The following is a 17285-nucleotide window of genomic DNA, read 5'->3' on the forward strand; positions in this document are numbered from 1 at the left end:
TTCTGCCTAAATAATTTCTCAGAATTATAGAAAAGAAAGGATGAAGTTGGACAGGACCATCTTGTCTAATACCTCTGCTGAGAGCAGGGTCAGATACAGATGGCTTCTACAGCTTGCATACAAGAATGTGCCCTGTTGGACTTAGAGTGTTTTCAGGGTTGAAGACTCCACAAGTTCTCTGGGCAGCCTTTTCCATTGTTCAACCATCCTCAGAGTACAAACAAATTATTTTCATTATGTTCACACGAAATTTGCTATTCCCCTAGTCCTTTTTCTGGGCACGACTGAGAGTTTCTAGCTTCCTTCAATGCTGTTAGGTATTTATAGACATTGATAAGTTTCCCCTCAGTCTTTTCATTTCCAGGCTGAACATCTCAACTCTATTAGCCTCACCTGGTAAAACAGATGCTCTGCCCCATTAATCATCTTCATAGCACTGCACTGGATTTGCTCCGTGTCTCTCCTGTACTAGGGAGTACAGTGCAAGATCCAGCACTCCAGAGAGGATCCTAGCAGCATGAAACAGGGGGGCACCATCATGTCCTGTGACCTGCTGGCAATACTCCTCCCAATGCAGCTCTGGAGGCTGTTGGCCACCTTTGCTACAAGTGCACAATGTTGCTTCATGTTCAGTAGCTTTTCCACTGCTCTCCTGGTGCCTGAGGTTGTTTCTTAATACTTGTAGGACTTTGCGTTTCCCTCTGAACTTGAAGATATTCTCAGTGGTCACTTTCTCCAGCCTGCTGAGATCCCTCTAAATAAAAACTTTCTCTTACCCTCAGTAAAACTATCTGGTGTACCAACTTCTCTAAATTTTGTATCATCTGAAAACATGCTGAGGGTGTTCTCTGCCTTATTGTCCAGATGTTAAGCAGTTCTGGCCCAGTACCTGGTGTTTTCCCAGGTGGATGTTGATTGGATGTTGATAATCTCCAAATGGATGTTGTATAGCTGATCAGAGCTCTCTGATGCTGGGCACTCAGCAGGTTTTCAGTCTATCTCACTGTCCATTTATTTAGCCTGCACTTTTTAGCTTGTCTCAGGATGTTATGTAACAAAAAGCCTTACTAAGATAACCAACATACACTGCACCTCTCCTGTTCATCAAACCTAGTCATCTTTAGAAGGCTATCAGTTTGGTCAGGCATGATTTCCTCTTCATAAATCAGTGTTCACTGTTCCAAATTATGTTCTTGTCCTTAATCTGTTTAGAGGATACCATCATCTTCTCAGGTGGGAAGGTGAGGCTGACTAATCCGTAGTTCCTCAGATCCTTGCCTTTTTCAAAGATATGAAGGATATTTGATTTCTTCCATTTCTGAGAAGCTTCTTTCAGTCATCATGACCTTTCAAAGACAATTGAGGTTGGCCTCAAATGTGACATGATCCAGCTTCCTCAGCACTCCTGGGTGCAACCAATCAGGTTTGATTGACCTGTGTATTTTCCCAACTTATTTAGATGTTGATCCTTCTCCACCATGGGTAGATTTTTCTTGCTTCAGACAGAATTTTCCACTGGTCTTGATGACCTGGGACACCTGATTGCAAATCTTATCTATAAAGACCAAAGTGAAGAAGGCATTGAGCACATCACTGTGTAGAATTTGCTTTCCAAAACCCACCCTTGCATACTCAATCAATATCTATATTTCTCCCAAAGCCTGAGAGGGATGATGCTGTCCATGCTTAGGTCCTGCCTGTGCAACCCAAACTCAGTGCAGCTTTTGCAAAGAGAAGTGAAGTCCTGTGTAAGTCAGAATGGTTGTGTACAAATTTTGCTTCCAAAATTGTACTTCTGGGGTGTCAGCAGTAGTCTCATTTCTTTTGGAAACATAAGAAGGAGAATCAACTATTGCTGCTGGTCAGCCATTTCAGTGTGCTGCATTCACTGTGGATTGTCTCACAGTTAACAGAGCACAGAGCTGCTACAACACCTTTGAATGATTTGTTGGGAATCCTTTAGATTCATCATGACCTGTGCCCTGTGGAAATTGATCAGTGGAATGAGGCAGCAGATGAAAGAATCATATGCAGACATATCAGCCCATACTACCTTTTTAAAGAAGTTGGTATTAAGCCATAAAAATGAGACTAAAAGCCATCAGGTCACAAAAATGAGTGGGAGAATTTCTGTGTCTCCTCCCAAAGGATATGGATTGGGACATTATTAATAGTGAGAATGTATTCATTGGTTTAGGAAGGTGGGGTTTATATATTTAAATTTTTTTTATGTTTTAAAAAGCATGCCAGCAGTTTATCAAGTAGAGCAGCTTATGCAGTGTAGAGATGAGACTACAAAGCAAATCTAAAAGTATTTGTTCCTGGTAAACTTTTTCAAAATACGTGACTTAATACTGTCTTCTTTAATTGCAAAATTATGAATTCTTCAATTGACATTTTTAAGTGCTGTCTTAAATTGTATTTGAAGTGTGTTATATTTTAGAACTCAAATCAGGATGACTTTGTTAGATTTGCTTGATGTTACTGCCACTCCTTTGTTTTGGTGACAAAGCATTAAGAATGGATTTGTTCTCCTACTGTAAATACATATCTACTAGTGTATGCACATAAGATTATTGTATTTTTTGCTGCTTGTCAGCTTCTTTTTTTGAGTTTTCACTGTTTTGTGCCTTGAGTATTTCTATGGACAGTGTTTTATTATGCATGAGATCAAAAAGCAGAGTATTGCTGCTAGTAGTGTTTTGATGTAGTTTTTGTTAACAGGTGGCTGCAAGTTTTTGGATTATTTTCTGCTATTTGAATTTCCTGCTAATGAATTTTCCTTGGTTATTGCAGGAATCATGTCCACATGTTACTAAACAATCCATGTTCAAGCTGCTGAAAATAAACTGGCAGACAGTTGTTGTGAAAACAACAACTGAGAAAAATTTTAGCTTGCAGATTCTACATTAATTCAGCCATACATTATTACTAACATTTGGCTTAATTAAAGTTTTAACTGAATTTATGGAAAAAAATGGTGAGTGATGGATTAAAGTGAGATGACACTCTCTTACCTGAGCTCCTATCAGAAATAGCCAAAATCAAGGAAAAGATATTATTTGGATCTCTGCATTTTTTTCCTTTTTCTTTTCCATGTATGGAAAACTTCCCCCTCAAGGGATGTTGCTAAAACAAATTCTTGTAACATTTGTGGTTCAAAATACTGAAATATGACCAAGACAAATGATTTTGATAAATAATTTTTATAGATCAGATCTTGTCAGTTTTGTGCTAATTTCTATATAAGCTAAATAATTAACATGCATGACTATTACTCTTCTCAGCAAATCCAAATTAATTTGTTCATGTGCACTGACCCTAATAATAACAGACCTCAGGTTATTAAAGACTATTATTATTCCTATTTCAAAGAAAGCTCATGAAAATCTTCTAATTATGATTTCCCAGTTATTAGGAAAAATGCTTTATTGGTATTAGAAGACTTTGTCAAAGTAACTGGAGAGCTTGTTAATTTGGCTGAGCTTACAAAAATGAAGTGTTTTAGTACTTTTGGCATGACAAGAGAACTGCTTCCATTTAAGGTCTTGATCCCTTGTGTTCAGTTAAAACAACCACAATAATTTTGTGGCCAGGTAGACTCTGGAGATAAAGCTGTGACATAAATGGTATTTGAAGGCTATAGAGTTTGAACCAAGGCTATAAGAACCAAAATTACTTTTGGCAGAATTCTTAAGAATTCTTGACTACAGTATCCGTAAGCTGTGAGAGTATCACAGTCAAAACTCTTTGAGCAACTCAGGAATCTGCCATTTGCTCAGTTTTAAATTACTGATAACAGATTTGGATTCATAACAATAGTACCAAAAGGCTCAAATTTGAGGTATAAGTATGCAAGGTCCTACACAAAGCTAGAATAAGAGGTTTGCCCTTCACAGTGTAGTAGGGAAAGTAATTTTTGTGTCCTGGGGTAGATGACTATTATGACAAACTCTTTGAGCAGAAAGCGTATTAGAGTTAATATTTTCATTCTCTGAAGACCTTAAGGGATTACTGGGGGGTTTAATGAAGGAACAAACAAAAGAAGGGAGCCAGAGAATTGGAATGAATATAAAGGCAGCATAGGCATGGACTGCCCAAAGCAAGAAGGGAACATCCCCCCTGTTTCATTCATTTTCATGATCCACTTGACTTGTTTGGAATTTGGTGTCTTGGGAATTTAAGGCTCCTGGTTTTGGGCTCCTGAGTTTGAAACGTAGAAGTTAAATGATACTTTTGTCAGGGAATGTTTTATTTACATTAGGGATATGACTTCAATTCATGGAAATAAGAGAAAGTTGAGCTACTCTATAGAGTCTGGAAAAAACTTATGCAAACAAATAGTTCTTAAGCATGATTTGCAGCATAAAACATTTTAATAGATGCCAATGTGCCGTAGGAATTCATTATGTTCTGAAAGTCAGGCCTTTGGAGTCATTGAAATCTGGCATTTCAGGTACAGTAATTTTAAAAGTTTGTGGGCTATTATAAACTTATCCTTTGGTGTAGGCAAAAAAAACCCCAAAAAACAAAACAAAAAACCCACCAACATTTGCCCAGGACTGAGCCCAAAGAAGTTCAATTGTGCCTTGCAAGTAGTTGACATCCAGCCATCCAGCTTGGATGCTGAGCTGCATGCTGCTATTGCCCTGCAGCAGCACTGAGGCTTTAGTGTCAGGTCTGTGTAACCCAGAGCCCTGGCTGTGGTTAGGGGTGAGAAAGGAGACTGGAACTACATGTCCAGCTCATTGCTGGACTTTGTTGCCATAGCATTGGGGAATCACTGCCATTTTTCTACTTTGAGTACTTCCAAGTGCTCTCCATTTCCTTGGCAAGTGTTCTAGCTTCCTGCCCTGTTGAAATTTGGATATGTGGCCTGTTGGGTTCAGAGGTTTTGCCTTTCCAGCCATAGCTTAAATGTAGATGAAAACACAGAGTTCTCGGTATCCCGTTTAACCATGCTTAGCTTAAACTTTAACAGTAAATATCTAGCTGTGTTTTTTATCCTTGGGAGCTGAATCTCTGAAATGAAAACACTTCTGAATTACACCTGCATTCAATTAATATCTTCTGTGGTTTCCATTTCAGCAGAAAGAGACAGGACCCAGCTGCTAAAAATAATGTCATGGTTTTGCTGAGGATGTTGAAACATGCTTTATAACTTGCATCTCTGGTACATAAAGTCACTACTCAGCTTGCACAGGCTGTGTAATGGGTAGTCTTCATGAGACTCTTACCCTTCTCAAAGATGGCTATGTTGCATATTGGGTACTTATTTCAGAAGCTAAAACAGTGTTTGATCTAGCCTCGGTTTATTGAGGTAATGCATATAACTGGTGTTTTTAGTGTTGCCCATAGGACAAGCAGATAGTAGAATTATGAGCAAATTTATGGGAAGAATCCTATAACATCAAATTCTGTCTTCTTTAAGCATAGTGACTAGTTCTAACTTAGACTAAAATGTCACTATGATAAATTTCCAGTAAGTTGATATGGAACCCTAATAATGAATTTTGAATATGTAATTTGTGTTCTGCAGTCCTATCACTGAACTACAGTTATGCAGTGTGAAACAAGCATTCTTGATAGAATTTTTTTGGTGACTTGAAGAGAGGTTAGTAGGATATGACTGTATGAGGTATTTCCTTACAAAGCCATGGCAATGTATCAGTCATCTGATTGATAACATTACTGCTTTCCTTGTGGTTGAAAAACTTTTAATGCTTTCAAAATATAAGGTGACTTTTGAAATTTAAACAATAGCTTGTAAGGAGTAGGCTAAAATCAACACAGTAATTTGCACAGTCAGTTTACTATAATTTTCATGTTGCCCATGGTGAAAACTATTAAATTTTACCTTCTGAGCTACTGTATGTAGTAGCTACTTAGGCACTGTATGTGCATAAAAGCAATGACTCAAATACTGAACTGTGCTCCCATGAAGTATCTAATCCAATGCCTCGGTGGTGTCACCCAGTCCTTTCAGAGCCTGGAAATTATATTTTTTTTTACTTGCCTCAGTTTCAAAGAAATAGTTTCTCAGAACAGTAATTCTAGGAATTTGTACTTCTGTAATGGTTCTGGTTAATGTAGTTTCCTGATGTACTGCACAGTATCTGTATCTGTTCCTGACTGGAGATAAATAGGGAGAAATAGGGTCACTCACAGAGCATGACTGTTCCAGGCAGACAGGCCTAATTTGTACTGTCAAATCTGATATTCCTAGAAAGTTTCTGAAAAATCTCATTTAGCTGTTCTAGAGCAGAGAGTGCTTTTGGTTCCTGTATTTTTGTTCCTGTACTCCTCATGATAAGCCTTACATAAATGATGAGGTTAGGAGCCATCATCTTTCCAGCTTCTGTTCTGTTGATAAGCTATACAAGTAGCTAATTGTGCTGTGACTTTTCCCCCTTTATAAATGCACTGTCCCAGCTTGGGCTTGGCCAGTGGCAGGTCCATCTTGGAGCTGGCTGGCATTGGCTCTGCTGGACATGGGGGAACCTTCTGGCAGCTTCTCACAGCAGCCTCCCTGCCTTACAGAACCTGGCCATGCAAACCCAACATAGCATCCTGTTCCCTTTGTCTTCTCCATTCTCCATTCATTAGTCTGAAGGGCATAAAGTGGTTAAAATTTATTCTCCAGCTCAAAAGAATTTGGAAGATCCTTCACAGAGAATACCATAAACTACAGCACAGTTTCTGTTGAAACCCTTCTCCACAAGGTTTTTTCCTCATGGAAAAAATTAACAGATTTGAAGGTTTTTATTCAGAAACAAGCATAGAAACCTGAGTCTGTGATGATTACAGTCCAAGTTTAGATTCAGAAAGGACTGTTGCTGAAAAGAGAAATAATACTCAAAATTTCTCAATATTGGTAAAAATCTAGCAAATCATTAATTATTGTAATTTCAATTGTTATTATAATTAATAATTTCAGCCAATATAATTAACTTCAGCCAACTATGTTCCAATAAAAGCCAAGTCTTTATATTTAGTAATAAGGGGAAGTTCAAAACAGAAAAAGAAAACATGATTGGCAATCTCAGAAAAACTGTGTTCATCTAACCCCTGGAGATTGTGCCTTTCCAGCAAGGAATGCTCTATGTTAACAATGTTCCCAGTATTAATTAAGGCTACAGAAAAATAGATGTGCAGCCAATGGATGGGTTGTAAACTTGACATAAATGGTATAGATAAGCCATTTGGGAGATTCTGAAACTCATCGTGTTTGTTTACAAAGCAACTTCCTGCTCTTCTCTTTCTCCAAATATATTCCTTGAAAATGTATAATAATATTAAGTTAATGGCTGGTGCTGGTGCTATATCAAATTAGTATTTCAAGTATCCATAAAAATCAAACACCTTTAGAGGGCAGCAAAACTGTATGGGGTCTATTATTACTTCTACAAAAAACCACATGTGGTCTACATTGTGAGATCTGTCTGAAACAAATAATGCAAGATTTCAACCCCAGTATCACAAAAACATACAATGGTTTAGATTAGGAGGGAGCTTTAAGACCATCTAGTTCCAGCCCCCTTGCCATTGGCAGGGACACTTTTCCCTATACCAGGTTGCTCAGAGTTCTGTCCAACCTGGCCTTGAACACCTCCAGGAATGGGCATCCACAACTTCTCTGGGAAACCTCTTCCAGAGCCTCACCACCCTGATAGTAAACAGCTTCTTTCTAATATCTAATTCAGACCTACCCTCAGTTTTCAAGCCATTCCCCTTTGTCCTGTCACCACATGCCCTTTTTGAATAGTCTTGTCCAATCTTTTCTTCAAATTCCCTTCAGGTACTGGAAGGCCACAATTAGGTTACCCTGAACTCCTCTCTTTTCCTGGGTGAACAATTCCAATTCTTCCAGCTTTTCCTCACAGGAGAAGTGCATCATCCCTCTAGTCATCTTGTTGGATCTCCTCTGGACTCATTGCAGCAGGCCAATGTCCTCCCTGTGTTGGGGACCCCAGAGCTGGATGCGGCACTGCAGGTGGGGTCACTCCAGAGTGGAGGGGCAGAATCACCTCCCTTGGCTGCCTAATCATGTCTCTTTTCATTCAGCCCAGGATGTGCTTGGCTTTCTGGGTCATGTCCAGCCTCTCCTCCAGCAGCTCCCCCAAGTCTTTCTCAGCAGGGCTGCTCTGATCTGTTCATCCCCAGCCTGTGCCGATACCAGGGTTTGCCCCATCCAGGTGCAGCACCTTGCACTTGGCCTTGTTAAACCTCATGAGATTCCCATGGGCCCACTGCTCAAGCCTGTCCAGATCCATCTGGATGGCATCCCATCCTTCAGGTGTGTCAGCTGCACCACTCAGGTCAGTGTCATCTGCAAACTTGCTGAGGGTGCACTGGATCCCTTCATCCCTGTCATTAATGAAGGCATTAAATAACACCAACCCAATACAGACAATTGCAATCCTTGTGATTTCTGTGATCTATCTGTGCTACCAAATAAAGCAGGTGGGAGAGAAAGGGCAAGGTAGGAGCACTTTCTCCCCATTTTACAGATTTGGATTCAAACCACATGAGGAGAATTCAGTAGGTGACAAAGTTTGCATAAGAAGACAGTAGCAGAAGTGCAGATAAGATGTAGGTCATCTCATTCCTTCTTCCCTTGCCCCTCTGTTAAATATGCCAGTAACTGAGAGAAAACATGGTGGGGTTTATACCATATTGTCTGCCAGTGAGAAGTACAGTGAACTAGGTTTTGTAAAACCTAAAAGAACCCTTTGACCTTCAAGGAGGACATATTCAAAAATGACTATTTTATTATAGAGAAAAAAAGGGTTTAAGAGAGCAAATAAATGAGATCTGCAGCAAGCAAAGAGGAAAGCCAGAGTTCTGCAGATCAGATACTTTTACTTGGCAGCAATGTTTGAAAGGGAGGTCATTCTCCCTGTTGTCACCTGAATTTTTTCATATGAAAAATAAGCTCAAAAATAGCAGTGAGACAAAGACTGGTGACTTTAGAAGCTTGGAACGTTTACTTGTTTTACTTTGCTTTACATTTTTATTTATAATTATTCACAAAGAAAGTATTTGACAGAATTTAAGCAAAAAATGTCCATGTTGAATTTAGTGTGCATTCTGGATGTAGGCAAGAACCCTACTTACCTCATCCTTTCAGTTTCAGAGCTAAAGATGCCTTGCAGCTTCATCCTTCTGTGTCTTTTTCTCCATTTTCCTTGCCTGACACAGTTTCTTGGGTACATATAATTTCTTTCCTCCCTCAGTGTCATCGGTTTTAAATCACAAAATATTTTTTCTTTGCTGAAGAGTCATGTACTGGTACTTATCTTTTTCTCTTTATATCTTTCTTTAGCTTGTTGCAAAACTACAATCCTATATGTAGCAGCTTAAGGAAAAAAATAAAAAGGGGGAGAAAGAAACCAGGGAAGAGAGAATACTACAAAAGAACTCTAAGGAGACCGAATTTTCTTGTTATTTGTAAAAGACATCAAAATGCATCCACTATTTAGCTATTATTTGCAATGGGGAAAAAAGTCCTTTATTAAACATGAAAACTAAAGTTTCAGCTACATTCTTAAAATACAGTGGGCTATAAATAGAATGTGAATAATGCAGCTGGGCAGCATTATAATAGAATTTTCTTCTGTTATATAAGTGAGATAGGGATGACCTTCATCACTCACTGTAAGCTCCCTCATGAATTATGAGTCGTTCAACTATTAGTGGAATTAAAATCTCTAACACTGCCAATCATTGTCCTGTATCCCTGTGGAGCTCTTCCTTTTGCTGTCAACATGAGGATGTCTGCCGTCTCTGCACATATCATGCCAATGATATGTTTATAGCCCAAGCAAAGGAATAGTGATTTAGTTTCAAGCTGCTTCTACAGCTTTTTCATATTTATTTTGAGAATATTTATTGTTTTCTTGATGAGTTGTTGTCAGCTGTAGCATGAAAGAATGATGTGTGGGGGTTTTTTTTTTTCCTTTTTTTGTGCTTCAGCACAAAATTTTGTACAATCTCTACATGATTTGACAGTTCAGGAGTAGCAATGCAAATTATTTATCTATGGACTAAGAGTCCTGGTAAGAAGCCACTGGTAAGAAAATATAGATAAGAATGTTTTAAACTTTAGCACACATATACTATACCCTGGCCAAAGAGTAGAGGACTATAGCAGGAGACCAAGCTCAAATCAGGGTGTCAAAAACAATTCCTAGCTCCTTAAACTGCATTTGAGTTGCTTTGAGGGCTCTTTTGTTTCCTTTCCATGACTTACCTCTGAACTAAATGCTTGGAAATTTACTGCAATTCTTAACAGAGCTGACTTGAGAATATTCTGGTTGCATCAGTCTTTCATGTGTGTAAACATCCTAACTCATGATTATGACTGACTTGACTCCTCACTTGAGGAAATTCAAGATCTTTTGTCACTACACTGTGCAAGGCTTCCTTCACGCCCACTGGAAAAGAGGTAACAATTTGGCAAAACCAGCTCTTCTCTTTTCAAATTAGTTCCCTTTTTTTTTAGAACCCTTATTCATCTGTAGCGGCTAGCCACAAGTGTGTTAGTCCTGTTTCTCATGTGCAGATGGAGCGATGTAACTCTGAGATGATAAAACATACCTGAAACAGGTATGTCAATGTATTTCAAGGTATAAAAGTGGTTTTGCAATCTTGGAGAAAATAAGTACTTTTTGTTTTCAAGATAGGGCTAATGAGGAAACAAGCATGTGTTACAGATAACATGAGATGCTGTACTGAGAATGATGAACACAATGAAATCAAAACCACCTCTGTCAACAGCTACAAATAGAGGCCCAATTCCTCCTAATTAGCCTTTCTAATGAGGATTGGCATAACCAGTGTCAAACAATAGAGCTGAAAAATATTTTACAGTATTCATGGATGCACCTAGTTCATCATGGCCAATTAGGTGCTCTGAATTTCAATTGCTACAAATACCCTTTCCTTTGATGATATTGGGTGTGCAATTGGAGGCATAGTTTCAATTATTGGTGTGATCTGTGATTGATCAGCTTTTGACAACAAAGAATTTCTAGCAGGGCCACATGGTGAAGCAGTCAGTGGAAAATTCCCTTTGATAATGTTTCTATCTAATTTTGGAGCACTGCCACTGCCACACATGAAATACCAACACGATTGAATTTCTTTTTGCTGGCATTTAGCAGGACCTATGGGGGTGTGCAGAAATCAATGGGGGATCAGGAGTCTGGAAAATTACATACTTGAAGAATTAATGAACTATAATTCTGTATTACATTCTCAATCACATTTTGCTTCCTTTTCATTAATGTAACTAAATTAGTTTTCCATGGACAGGGTACTTTATAAACTGCAATCATGGTCTTGCTGGGATTAAAAAGGAAAAAAAAAAGACCTGTTATAATTGTAGCTATTTTTTCATGCAACATGACAGTTGGAAATTTTTAGTGAAGAACATGTCATCTGCAGCACTGACTCCACCTGTCGAAGCAATTATAAGATGACTTAACCAGAAGTTCTACTAGATCTAGGAGGGGCTGAGATAACAGCAGCAACTCCAAGGACATTCCAAATACTTTTTTTTTTTTTTCCCCCAAAAAATGGGCCTAATTCATTATCCAAGGGAGCATGGAGAGTTAGTGCCATGGTCTTCTCTAAAAGCTGTATCTGAGATAACTGGTATTTCTAGTGCAGTGTAGACAAAGTTCTTTTGCTAATGGAACTGTGTTATAGTGGGATAGAACTGTGGGTGACTCCTCTCCTTGCTGCATCCCGTGGACCATCTATAATCTTGCACTTTATGATTTAAACTTGTAACTGAATAAAATGTTGGGGTGAAATTATATTAAAATCAAGAATATTCTATGCTTTAATGACAACTCTGATGTCAGAACCCATACAATGAAAAGAATGCCCCAGTACTCAAGATATGATATCATATATTTAAAGAGTTCCTTGAAGATGACAAATCAGAGTGAGACTGTAAACAAAATCAGGCTCCAGGACTGTGATTGACAAAGGAAGAAAATTATTTTTGGAGTCAGGCACAGTGTTAGGAAAAAAAAGGGAGCTGATCAAACTTTACAAAATAGATTTAAAAGTCATCCCAAACAATTTAGATTTTCTGGTATAACTGATATCTTCCTGTATTGTGTCAGCTTTCTTAGCCACTATATTTTTGAGGGTTTTATTCCTCTTTATGATATTTATATACATATGGTATATGAGAATGTAGTGGGATGGAAATCCCAAAAGCTTATCTTTTGTTTTAACAGTAAGATAGCTCCAGTATATTGAACTTCTTTCAGGATCTTACATTTCTCCACCTTGACCTGTTTTTTGCATAAGATCTTAAATCAAAGATCTGGTTGAACAGAAGAATCTTCTCAAGTATCATCATATCAGAAATCTGTTGCTGCATGAAAACCAACACAGACACTTTTTGGTTCTTAAGTGCAAGAGATGGGACTCTAGAATTTGCAGTAGAGATTAATCCTTCTCAAGGCTAGTCAAGAAAACTGAGTCATTGATAGCAAATTCTTCACATAGTACAGTGCACTTTCATTTAGTCTTACTGAATAAGGTCTTTTCCTCTTCCATATGTATTTACTAAAATTAGATAACCCAGACATCATCTTAATCCTACTGTATATTCTGTTATCTGAGCACAAATCTGAACAGTTGAAACATGACCTTTTACATACAAGCCAGACATATTATCCTTGAAAGTGTATTGACATATGCAAAGGCATATCAGAGTCTGACTGTTCCAAATGTACCCATCAAAAAAACCCCAAACATTGAAGATTTATCTCTTTAAGCAGCTTCAAAGTCTCCTAAACCTTTCTTCAGTAATCTGTTTCTGAAATTATTTCCTTCAGTTGTTTGGACTTTATTTATACTGCATATGGGGCTGGGATGTGGATGGCTCAGAAGGTTAGCATTAGGCTGGAAAGGATGTTGCCATTGAAATGAGATCTCAAATTTGGCCTGAGTCATGAGTGACTGAGCATTTTGGAAGATGTCCGCTCATTAATCTCTGTGACCATTTCCAGTGATAAAACCCAGTTAACACTGGGACAGATTACTGCAATTGGGAGTCTCTATTAATTGGCAGTTTTACCTAGCCAACTAGTCTTAGCTAGCTTTTCTGTCACAGAAAAACTTCCAGTGTGGAGACAACTAAGTTCTAAGTATTCTCAGCTCCCAGTCTGTGGTGTTGACTTCTTGACAAGCAAGGACTTTGGTTTGTATTGACCTGGTTAAAGCAGTTTATGACAGAAAATATTTTAGGTGTTGTGCTCTGTGTCTCTCTAAGTTTGTGAATGCAGGCTTTTCTAAGAGAGGATTTGGTTTAACAAATGATTAACATTTAAGTCTTGAAATGAGTAATATAAAATGGTAGCAACCCCTCCCCCACACCATGGTTTTTGTTGAGTGCAGCTTGATTACATTAGAGCTTGGTCCTGTTGTAGGATGAAAGAGAACTGCTATCTTTCTAATTGGCAATTTTATACCACTTTCAGTCTTCAGTAAGACTTATTATACAGAAATTCTCTAATAATATGAATCAGGGAGCTTGTTCTCTTTTTCTTCTTTTTGTACCAGTGGATAATTTGCTAATGATCTTATTTTACTCTTCAGGGAGCAGAGTTTTCTCAATGTTCCCAAGAGAAAAGGGTATAATAGCTAAAACTGTTGCCACGGTTAAGGAAATGAGTGATCCTGAGGTATAAGGAAGGTATTTGGGAAAGCAAGGTTTTTTCATGTCAGGGGGAACTAGGCATATACAGCTCTTACTTTCAAAATGCCTCTGATTATGTGTCTACTTTATTAGAGTGAGGCCTCAGCAAAAAAAAAAAAATTAAAATTTTGAGTTGAAAAATGGGTAAAAAAATATGGAATTAAGAAAGGCTTACTGGTATAAGTGAAAATATAAAGCCTTTTGCTAACCTTGTTTTATAGAGTAATATTTCATCTTCCATTCTTTCCTGGTTCAGCATCAAACAGGACTTCATTATCGCTGTTAATATTCTATAAAGCCCACTGATACACCATAGCCAGTGGGCAAGCAAAACTTCAATCAGTTTTTTCTTCTCTTGTCAGCTCATACCTCTCACTGAGCAGCTGCAAGGTGATTCATCGAAGAAGCTTTCACCATAGGACAGGGGAAAATTATTTCTGTCTGCTTTTCCCATACTAATAAGATAATTTCAGTTGTAGATACTTTTTCAGCACTTCCTGAGCCATGCTACGCCTGTTTGAAAACAGAAATCTTTTTATCCAAATGTCAAGAAAATTTTCCGTGAAATTGGTGCTTTTGCTTTGTGAGACATGTTTCTGCTGCGTTTTCTTGTTTAACAGAGTTGCAATAGTCATATTTTGTTCAATTACAGAGCATGTTTCTACTAGAATTAATAATCAGCATTAGCTGTGAGAATTAAAACAAAATTCTTTGTGTAAGGAACATCTATATTCTGAAAAATGCTGGCATTTGTTTAACATATTATTTGCCCAAAAAGCTAGTGGTAAGAAGTGTTTTGGATTTCTTTTCTTTGCTGCAAAATCCTGAAAGGAGTAATGGCTTATTCAGCGTGGATGCAGCAATGGTTCCAATGCAGTGGCAAACAATCTGTGGGGAGTAAGACACTCTTCAAGACCTGTGGCATGCTTCCATACATGCTTACGATGGAAGGCTTTCTTATGTAACATCCAACTTTGCATGCAGTCATAACAAAACCAGAAGAATGTGTTTCTCTGTTTACTGATGTCGGATAAAGCGTTTAATCCCAAGTAATACTTCTTGTGTAACAGATTCATCAGCGAGTTTGGAAATAAATACAGAGAAGCTGCTTTTGCTGTCACTTTACCAATACTGATGTGACATTCACGGCTTGTTTTTCCTGAATAATCAATGAGTTCATCTGAATGCATTCCGCTTGTGCGTGCGATACTGCGCTTACACTTACAAGGCTTATAGATTCACAAATAAATTCTTCTGAAGAGAGGAACACAGGCTTTCTTTACATCATATCTGTTACTTTGACCTAAATAATGCTTGTTTCTCCAGCTCATCACCAGTAAATCCATTCCACTTTCCCAAAGAAGCGCATGCCATCCAGTGTCTTAATGCAATGTTATTAAGTAACCGGTATGAAGAGTGACATCGAGTCTTTACAGCAGCTCTTCTCTTTCAGGCTCTGAGTGGACATGCACTATTGGTTCTCTGGGGTTTGAGCTTTAGCCAAACCCAACAAGTTCTGTTGCACTGACCAGGTGACCCCAAATGTTTAGGGTGGTCACTTCTGCTCTGCCTGGCCAGCTGTCTGCCAGGCAGCATATTCCCCAGTGGTAAGAGAACTGCCAGCTTGCAGTCCTTTCTTCTTTTCTTTGCCTTTTTCACGAGTAATCTGTGGCTTTCTGAGCGAGTAGCAGTAGATAAGACACAGACTGCAAGCCAACCTTTTCTCACTACTGTAACATAATTTTCATTGATCTTCCTCTGATCTCTCAAACATCTCTGAGGTCCCACTGGCTCCTGGCTGCTCACAAGAAAAAGGCCAGAGTTCATACTGATTTAGAAAGAAGCACACTGAGCAGTGGAAGATTGTAAAGGTTTGGCATTTCTCAGTCCTGCAGCACAGCTACTCAGATGATTATCTTGGAATTCATTGTGGAGTTGAAAATTCTGTTTTAAACCGATAGAGACTTATGACTTAATTTGTGGTGCACAAAGCAGCAAAATATACACTTGCTGCAATACTGCAGCAGGAATATTGGTAATTTTTATCATCATAAATACTGATAATGTGCATCAGGGGTGCCTGTTTAGAGATACTGTTGATAGAAAATCAGACTAATGCATGATAGCAAAAATTTCTAATGAGATTTTTTGAAGGATCTGTAAAGCTTTTAAAAACCAGAACACTCATGAAACAGTTGTACAGTTATTCCAAAGAAATTTTTAAAACTATTATATGGCATGTAGATAAAATACCCAGAGCACATCCCACATACCCCCTGACATGTATTGAAAAAAATGCAACTCAAAAGCAAATGTGGGTGACTGCTGTTTATGCAGGTGTCCCCTACACACTAATATTTCTATTACCTTCAAATGTGGAGCAAAGTGTTCTCATATAAAGAAATCTCAGGGTTTTATAAAGTTTGTGTTTGACAAGCTTTCACAAAATACTTGACAAGAGTATGTCTATCTAGCCACACATTATTATTCTAAGAAAAGAGATTCATTACTTTATTGTAGCTCACAGGTTTTTTTTTTCTTAGACAGTTTACACTTTCTCCTATGAAAATAGTAAATGACATAGAAGTTCATGAGGTAGCAGGGACTGTGGGCAGAATTTTGACATATTTCACATGTATCTCATTGGTCACATCACACCTCTCCTTCATATCTGCATTGTAGAGGATACTAGGTCAACTGCTGATGTACTTCAAGAGTTTGAGTCTCAATCTGTTACTTCATTTCTTAGTTTTAAAGATACAGCCTTTAAAGAAAGGTTGAATCCTAGCTGTGGCCAGTACACTGGGAGTTTATTCATTGTTCAAACTCATGGTGGAGGGTGATTAGAGCTTTTTGTTTCTGAAGGCAGTTTGCACATGTCTTTGTGTTGGTTGGTCCTACTAGCACCTCTCAGTCAGCTTATGCTCAGGTAGGTATGCTACTTCTGGAATAAGACACAGTGATAAGGCATGAATCTGACAGGGAACAACTCAGTTTAGCTCCTGCTTGGCTCCATACTCCTGGTATTCCCTAACTGTTGGCAGCACTCATATTCTGTGACCTATCCTTTAGTACAGCTTACTGTGTACCTGGAGGCACTGGAAATGAACATGTCACAAAATTCTCTGCATCTCTGCTAAATCTGTGAGTTCGGGTGTTTTTAGAACATACGTTGGTGGATTTTGGATCTAGTGAGAGTATCAAAATTTGATTCTATGATAAATCGTTATTGTAAAGTTTAGGCAGTGGAAGTTGTTAATTTAAGAGACACACTTTCCAAAGCAACTTCCAGGAGAGGGAGAATGTGTTGTGTTTCACCCTCATGATTTAAGTATTTGTTTCGAAACCCAGTTTTTTTTTTGATGATTAGAGAGGAGCCTGCAGTCACCTATGTTGAGATTCAGAGGTGCTGGTATAAATCAACAGCAACTCCACAGGATAGATAAGCCCTTCCAACCCAAAGTTGGTGTCACCAAAAGCATAAGCAAGGACCAGGGTAAATATTTAATATTTTTATATACCCCTAGAAAAAAAATCTTTATTTTATCAGGCAGCCAGCACT

The 17285-nt window shown here is 38.3% G+C and overlaps 1 protein-coding gene across 1 annotated transcript in view; it reads left to right on the forward strand.

Moving 5' to 3' along the window:
- NELL2 (neural EGFL like 2) overlaps positions 1-17285 on the forward strand; it is a 137199-nt gene that overhangs the window by 103310 nt on the left and 16604 nt on the right. The gene's annotated exons all lie outside the window — the stretch shown is intronic.

Source organism: Cyanistes caeruleus, chromosome 4, assembly GCF_971803275.1.
Source record: "Cyanistes caeruleus chromosome 4, bCyaCae1.hap1.1, whole genome shotgun sequence".
Lineage (NCBI taxonomy): Eukaryota > Metazoa > Chordata > Aves > Passeriformes > Paridae > Cyanistes > Cyanistes caeruleus.